General features: G+C 34.6%; 1 pseudogene; it reads right to left on the minus strand.

Annotated features, from left to right (window-relative positions):
- Positions 1-5014: 5014 nt before the first annotated feature.
- Positions 5015-7603, minus strand: LOC126809505 (calmodulin-alpha-like; annotated as a pseudogene).
- Positions 7604-8580: the final 977 nt, after the last annotated feature.

Consider the following 8580-nt stretch of genomic DNA (forward strand, 5'->3'; position numbering starts at 1 on the left):
GGACAGGTCAATTGCAAAGAATTTGTAACCATGATGACCAACCGATTATCTGTGTATATAAACGTTTTAGTTGCACACTCGGGTCAGAGTGCAGTTTTGGGGGATTTTTATATCTATATATAGTTCTATTGCCTATTTCTGCTTAGGTTATAATGTACATCAGGATTCATACGTTGTGAAAACAGGAATTGAAATGCTTAATGTCACGTATATTCTGTATCATCTCGAGTGTCTACAACGGCTATATGTAAAATGGATTGATAACCCTTTTTGCTCGTACCCCCGGACGTGTTATTCTAAAAATTACAGAAGATGACAGGATTGTGAAAAAGACAATCAAATATCAATGATTCGTTTTGTTTGATTAAAGAGAAAACAAATGTGTTGTTAATATGTCTATCTACATGTACATATCTATCTAAATAATTTTGTTTTGTCTATGATTGATTTTGAAACACTTGGTGTTTATGTGTCACGTCAAAACAATGCGGCGGTTCTTTTGAGGGGTAAGTAGTAGTAGTAGTAGTAGTTGTTTATTAACGTCTCACCAGTTATAAATACATCACATTCAAAAATTATAATATACTAAGAATAAAAAGAAACTGCCATTCATTAAGAATTATGAGAGACGAGCTGTACATTATATAGACACAAATAAATAAGCATAGTAAAATACAAATAACAGAAAAACACACATACAATGTGAATTTTAAAATTTACATCTACACTTATAGGCTAAAAATAGGAACCCAATCACGAACATGGGTATAAAGTTTGCCTCCGTCTTTTTAAAATATCGCAGCAGGTTTTGGCACTCAACTTAACTACTTCGTCACTGGACAGAATAAAAGACATTTTATCAGAGCTATTAAAAGACGCAAAGTTTGGACACACATCCTGTATAAAAGTGAATTAAACATTCCTAAAATCGCTATATAATTCGCATTCTAAAAGACAATGTTCTTCATTTTCGACTTTATCTGTACAATAAAAACAAAGACGGCTCTCAACAGGGATTCCTTCATATCGCCCAGTTTCTAGACGGAGCGGAGCTACTCCACATCTAAATTTCGCCAGAGCACTGCGATGGGAGGGAATAATATTGTCCGTTACATATTTCTCAGGTCCATACACAAACTTAAACAAACGATAAGACCGGAGCTTATTATGACCTTGGCCGGCTTTAGCACTAACATGGGTTACAACATTGAACCATTTTTCTAAAGACAAATGGGAGTTTCTTTCGAAAACATCACAAACAAGTTTTCGGGTATTTACATGACTATTCATATCTATATTGATATCTAGTTTCTTTAAATGATTCTTAACTCTAAAATTCCAGTTTTTGGTTCTTTTTGCCTTTAAATTACTCCAGTTAAAAACAATCTTAGTTACTCGACTATCCGTCAAATTGCATAATCTACCATAGTGTCTGATCACACTATCCCATTGGCGAACATGTATAGGCACATGTATAGGGTAATCTACATTAGATTCCAACTTTAAGGATTCTGTTGCTATCCTCCCAGCAAAAAGTTTGTAAATGGAATATTTTAAGATCGGTGAGGTCAAATTAAAATTGGACAATGGTGAAGATTTGTATCGTTACCAACAACTTGTAACTGATATCTAAATCATACTTTAGTAATTAATAATACAACAAACAAATAAAATACGTTCCCTTAAGATGGTCGTATTTTCAGCACTTTATAGGAAAGGTGGACAATTTTCGCGTGATTAGGCCAACATTGTCAAAGACTGGAAGCAAGCATCGCATGGTAGGTGCCGATAAAATTGGGGATTTATATTGTAATGAACATTTAATAACTCATAGTCTCGATCATACTTTATTTATTAATCATACAACAAATAATTAAGTTCTCAATAGATGATCCCGAGCTATAATAATAGGCCTACCCTAGTTTTGTATCACATCAGTTATCCATTTGCGTAATTGCACCTATCAATATTGTTTAAATAAAGTCCCAATATAACCTATGGGGCATTAATTGGACTTTAAGTCCCATCCATTCATTCATTCATTCATTCAGTCAGTCATTTTATTGAAAGTTGAAATAGCCTTTAACCAATGAATATATTTTTGCAGTCCCGATAAACACCCAGTCTGTTAAACTCATTTCATTTAAATTTTCTGCTGTTCTATTCTTGACAGGTTTCGCCGATTAGTATATAAATCTAATGTATTGTATGTATTTTTTTTTATAAAACTAGGAAATATCACGAACCAAATTTTCATCATCCTAGGTCAGTGCTTTTGAGGAGACTTAACCTCTCCCCCAAATTCTTAAACCTAACCTACAAACTCGCCAGCAATCACGTGTCCTAGCCTTATTTACATCTCAGCGACCTTTACGTAAATTGAGCTGGCCTTAACAAATATATTTCGCATTTGCTTGTGGAATATGTCTAGCCTCGTTCTTCGTGTCCTTTATTACAAATGGCGCTGAAACGCAGTCTGGTTCACGATTCGTGTACCAATGACAAAATGTTTATTTTGTCTTAAATATTGGTTATCAGAGGCCCATCTTTTCCCGGTAAGATCATATCATCAATGTTGATTTAAATTGACAAATAATTCGTGTTTTCAATGTCGAAGACCATGGATGATATTATTATGAAGTTAAAGACTTAGCTACGTTAAAGTAGACTTTCATTTTTAAAAAATAAAAAATAGTTACAGATATTAAAACTTGTTAAAGTTAGCCGCTTCAAAAAGGCTTATTAATAACATATATTATAAATTAATAATATATGTCCACTTCTAACATTACTTACCTATACCTCTTGAAGCGGCTAACTACTGTTGAATCGGGTGAGCTAAGTCATAATAAACATCAATGGTTTCGGACATAACTGGATTATAGAAGTGATTGCATTACCAGTTATAAGTTCAGCCTATAATTCGGGAGAAATCCAGGTTAAAATTGTCTGCGGGAGTCCATGGTGGCTCAGTAAGTAAAACGTCGGCTCGCTTTCCTGGAGGTCCCGTGTTCGAGCCTGTGTTGACCGACAATGTTTATCTGGATTTCCAGCTTGGTTCCCCCTTGTTACTGATGCAGGACGGAGGGCCTGGCAAGGGAGGGCCTGGCAAGGGACAAGGTAGACCTATAGTCATTCGGATGACACGCAATACCCAGGCCCTTTGTACACGTAAAAGAACCCTTGACAGCGGGAATTCGATATAAGAGTATGCCGTAGTGCCAGGCAAAATTTCCCCCATAGCACCCAGTCGGTACAGACAGTAGAACGTTAAAGGACATACACATTCATTATAAATATAACTTTTATTGTACATGTTACGGTAATGAAATTAACGTTTAATGCTAACAAAATGATGGTATTGACAATAATATTCACGGCGTGGGATTTTGTTTGTTGTTTTTTGAATTATTTTTAAGGTCAACATTGCGCTTTGTTTATCTGTTGGTCATCATTTTTCCAAATTCTTCATAATTGACTTGTCCATCGCCATCAATATCAGCCTCTCTAATCATTTCATCTACTTCCTCATCTGTTAATTTTTCACCAAGATTTGTCATAACATGTCGTAATTCAGCAGCACTGATAAATCCATTTCCATCTTTATCAAAAACACGAAAAGCTTCACGAATTTCTTCTTCACTGTCTGTGTCTTTCATCTTGGAAGCCATCATGGTTAAAAATTCAGGGAAGTCGATCGTTCCATTACCGTCAGCATCAACTTCGTTAATCATGTCTTGAAGTTCTGCTTCTGTTGGATTTTGTCCCAGAGATCTCATAACAGTTCCCAGTTCTTTGGTTGTTACGGTGCCATCTCCGTCTTTATCAAATAAACTGAAAGCTTCTTTAAATTCAGCAATTTGTTCTTCATTCAGCTGATCAGCCATTATGTAAAGTAATTGGTTTGATAGTATCGTATTTCTGAGCCTGATTCTGTCGAGGTGAGAGATTGTTGTGTATTTTGATCTATATCATGGCGAGTTATATATTATGACTTTAATCAGAGTAATCCGTTGACTTGGTAATACTAATACCCTCAACAAAATAATACAGATTACAGTTACGTTGGCAACCACAGAGATTGGTGTCATAAATTATACTTCTATTAGCATGGCTTGATTTTTTTTAATGAATTGTCTGAATAAAATACTAAAGAAATATCAAACTAAACCCCAATTCGGTACAAAAAAAGCAAAATATTTTCAACTATTATCGACACAAATTTATATAAAAAAAATCGATTATTCAACTATTTTAAAAACTAACCTCTCAACTTTGTAATCAAATTTTAAATATTGGATATTTTCAATGATTTAAACATCCGCGAAGCATGCAATAGCATCTCATTTGTAATATATTGTGAAGTATTTACAGGGTAGTTATTTCCGATAAAACTCAGTCTTACTAGAAAAATAGATAAATTAGTTTGAACATGCTTTTAGTCTAAATAATATCACCAAATCAAACAATTTGTACGCGCGGGGCTGGAGGGGGGGGGGATGCATCTTTAAACAGTTTAGTAATTATTATCATCATATCAATATTATATTTTTTGGTGTCGAATGTCTTTTTGGTACATCATTTTGAATCAATAGTGAATTTAGAAAACCATGTCCAGACAGTTGTCTATTAAACATACATTATGCAAGAGCTAAATCTGCCTAATGCAGGTCTTTCTTTAGGCCTGACATGTTATCTAAATTATTAATTAGACATTAAGTAACTTTTCCAGACCATAATCAACTCGCCATGTTATCGCTAGCCTGAGATGTTTATTGGATTAGGTTCCGATTTGCTGTTCGACTTCCATTCATAATTATCATGAAATGGATAATCGAGACTATGTTGTTTTATCGTACCGACTTTAGTAAGTGGATCAATTTGACTGAAATTTTCAGCAAATTCCCTTTACATTATCTAGTTTTTAACTAATATAGTCAGAACTGCCATCTCTTTATCTAATCTACAATAATGTTTCTTTAATAATAGCTGAGATTATCAAAACATTAGATAATTAACTGGTAATTATCGACTTATTTTAAGTTAATCTAAGATAAACGTGATCGTAAATCTAATCTCTATTGGTATGTAGTTTACAGGTCATTTTAATGACCTGTAAACTACATACCAATAGAGATTAAAATACAATACTACATCAACGGCTTATGATTAATACGATTAAAATCATATTAAAACTGCTCTTGCCTATAGACAAACTGTATAACTGTCTATCATCATAATATCTAAAGAATGAAATTCACAAATACGAGAGTATCATAACCACTTTACACTATGGCTGAACAACAAACAGCAGATATTAGATAAAAATGGTCATGGTAAAATAACGGTCAAGGAAATGGGAACAGTTTTGACATCTATTGGACAAAATCCCACAAAGGTGGTGGAATTTACGACTTTCCCGAATTTTCAAGCATTATGTCAAGACAAATGACAGACAGACATTGCAAAAGATATTCGTGAAGCTTTTCGTGTGTTTGATAAAGACGGTGATGGATTTATCAGTGCTGCTGAATTACGACATGTTATGACAAATCTTGGTGAAAAATCCACACGAGGAAGTAGATGAAATGATTAGGGAGGCTGATATTGATGGTGATGGACAGGTCAATTGTAAAGAATTTGTAACCATGATGACCAGCCGATGAACTGTGTGAAATAAACGATTTAGTGGCACACTCGCGGGTCATGCAGTTTGATATTTTCGGGGATTTTGAAACTTATTTTTATATCTATATATAGTTCTATTGCCTATTTCTGTGTAGGTTATAAGTACGCCAGGATTCATACGCAAATTCTGTATCATCTCGAGTTTCTACAACGACTATATTTTACACGTAAAATGGATTGATAATCCTTTTTGCTCGTAGCTCCGGACGTGATATTCTAAAAATTACAGAAGATGACAGGATTGTGAAAAAGACAATCAAATATTAATGATCCGTTTTGTTTGATGAAAGAGAAAACAAATGTGTTGTTAATATGTCTATCTACATGTACATATCTATCTAAATAATTGTGTTTTGTCTATGATTGATTTTGAAACACTTGGTGTTTATGTGTCACGTCAAAACAATGCGGCGGTTCTTTTGAGGGGTAATCTACATTAGATTCCAACTGTCAAGGGTTCTGTTGCTATCCTCCCAAAACTTAAGACACCCATATCTCAGACGCCTTAAAACATCAATATTTATTGTTGGGTTTACAGCATATTGAGATGCTGTTACGAGCGTACCGTTGCTAAATATTAGCCAAATAACAAGTCCAACATAATTACAAGATAAAGGTGTTGTATTGTACTGAAAACACCCCCCCCCCCCCCCCGCCCCCCCCCCCCCAAAAAAAACACAATAAAATAAAACGAGAATAAATAGGATGTAACGTCCCAGTCTTTTTAATCAACCAGGCTAATGAAAACGGGCATACATCATGCAATGTGCTATGAGGGGAATTATGCCCAGACAGTGGTTCTTTTACGTGCACGCAATGTGTACACGGACATAGGTTTTTTGTATCACCCGAACGACTAGACACTGTTCTTTGTCAGGCTACACTTCCTACTTATTGGTTGAAACCTCCGAGGAACGTTCTCGGCGAACCCGGGACCTCCTGGTTAGTGAGCCAGCACCTCACTGTGACCCCCTATTATAAACAATACATAAAGCATTAATTATAACTAACATCAACAATTTATTTACATTTTACACACAATATTAAACACTATATAACTTGTGGAACATTGATTTACAATGATATGTAAAATCTTGCTTCATGTTGGATTTGTTGTATCTTTATATTATGTAAATGTTTATTGAATAAACTGTGTCAGAAAAGGGTACAAAAAGTAAAATGGATAATGGCTTCTAACGCGTATACCGTCAAACAATAGCCTAGTATGCAAAATGAAATATGTGAACTGTTCAAATAAATTAGAAGTGGTATCAAATGTTCTAATGTAATGGTGTGCATTAACCCTTCTATGATAATGGACTAAAACGTGAGCCACTGAAAATAACGCCACTATTTCTTATTACTGGGTTTTTTTTGTACATTTCAATACATTTTTGTCTAAACTCTTATTCTCCAGCACAAAAACGCACACTTTTAAAAATCCTTCTCACGAAATTACAATAATTTGAACGAATTCTTCGTAGTTTATCTTTCCATCACAATCAATGTCAGCCTCTCTAATCATTTCATCTACATTGTGTACTTCCTCATCTGTTAATTTTTCACCAAGATTTGTCATAACATGTCGTAATTCAGCAGCACTGATAAATCCATTACCATCTTTATCAAAAACACGAAAAGCTTCGCGAATTTCTTCTTCACCGTGTATGTCTTTCATTTTTCTTGCCATCATGGCCAAAAATTCAGAAAAGTCGATCGTTGCATTATCGTCAGCATCAGCTTCGTCAATCATGTTTTGAATTTCAGCTTCTGTTGGAGTTTGTCCAAGAGATATCATAACAGTTCCCAGTTCCTTGGTAGTTACTTTCCCGTCTCCATTTTTGTCAAATAAACTGAAAGCTTCTTTGAATTCAGCTATTTGTTCTTCATTCAGTTGATCAGCCATCTTCGGTATATATATATATTGGTTGGAACTAAAGATGTGTTTTACTGGAACACAGTTGCAAACAGTCCTCACGATTAACGATATTTTTGAATTGCCTATATATATATACACAGGAACATATGTTCAACTCCACATTTAAACGATTTGCAACATACGGCGTGTCCTCGCCAAGAACAAAAGGTGTTCTTTTAATAATCAAACGATCATTATAACTCTATAAATATATACTCATTAGAGAAATCATGTAATGAGCGTTCTTCTAATTTTTGTAGTAAGATTAGTTATTATCTATATCTTTTAAATAATCGGAATCATTACAGTGACGGATCCAAGGGGTCGTAGCCCATCTCCCCCTTCCCTAAATGACAGTGTAAGAAATTCACTTATTATTCTGTTTCTATGAAACGTGTAAATTTGAGTTTTTGTTGGCACGGATGATGTAACTGATAAAACTGAATGTTATATGCGGGTTAAAGTATATGTTTATGTTTCGACTCTGCTTTTATAAACGGTATACTTCTAAGCATCATGCGGTCGTCGTGAGAATGGTGCAGGTTATGGAGGAGAGGGTGTAATTTCGGTTCTGTAATTACACGCAGGGGCGAATTAAGACCTTTGGAGGTTTTGTGACACATCCGCAACTGGAAAAAAACATCGGTGGGACCCCCTGGTACCCCAGACACATGCTTGTTTTGATTAAAGATGTATTATGTAAGATTTAGATAAAGAGCTATAACTGTTCAAAAATAAGTAATGAAAATTCAATATATTGAAAAGTTATGAGTGTTTCGAGTTGTGACAAAATGTAGCATAGATTGTTTATGATCGTAGCAACGGTACGTGGCAATCAAGACTACGTCTTGGTTATCTATTTGATCGTTAAACCCTTAAATGGCCGCGGTGGTCTAATATCTACCTGATTAGATGATTATGTGCTTGTCGTGTTAATAAATGTTTAGATAATAATTGATGTAACATTTGAAGCT

This window comes from Patella vulgata, chromosome 2 (genome assembly GCF_932274485.2).
Source record: "Patella vulgata chromosome 2, xgPatVulg1.2, whole genome shotgun sequence".
NCBI classification, from domain to species: domain Eukaryota; kingdom Metazoa; phylum Mollusca; class Gastropoda; family Patellidae; genus Patella; species Patella vulgata.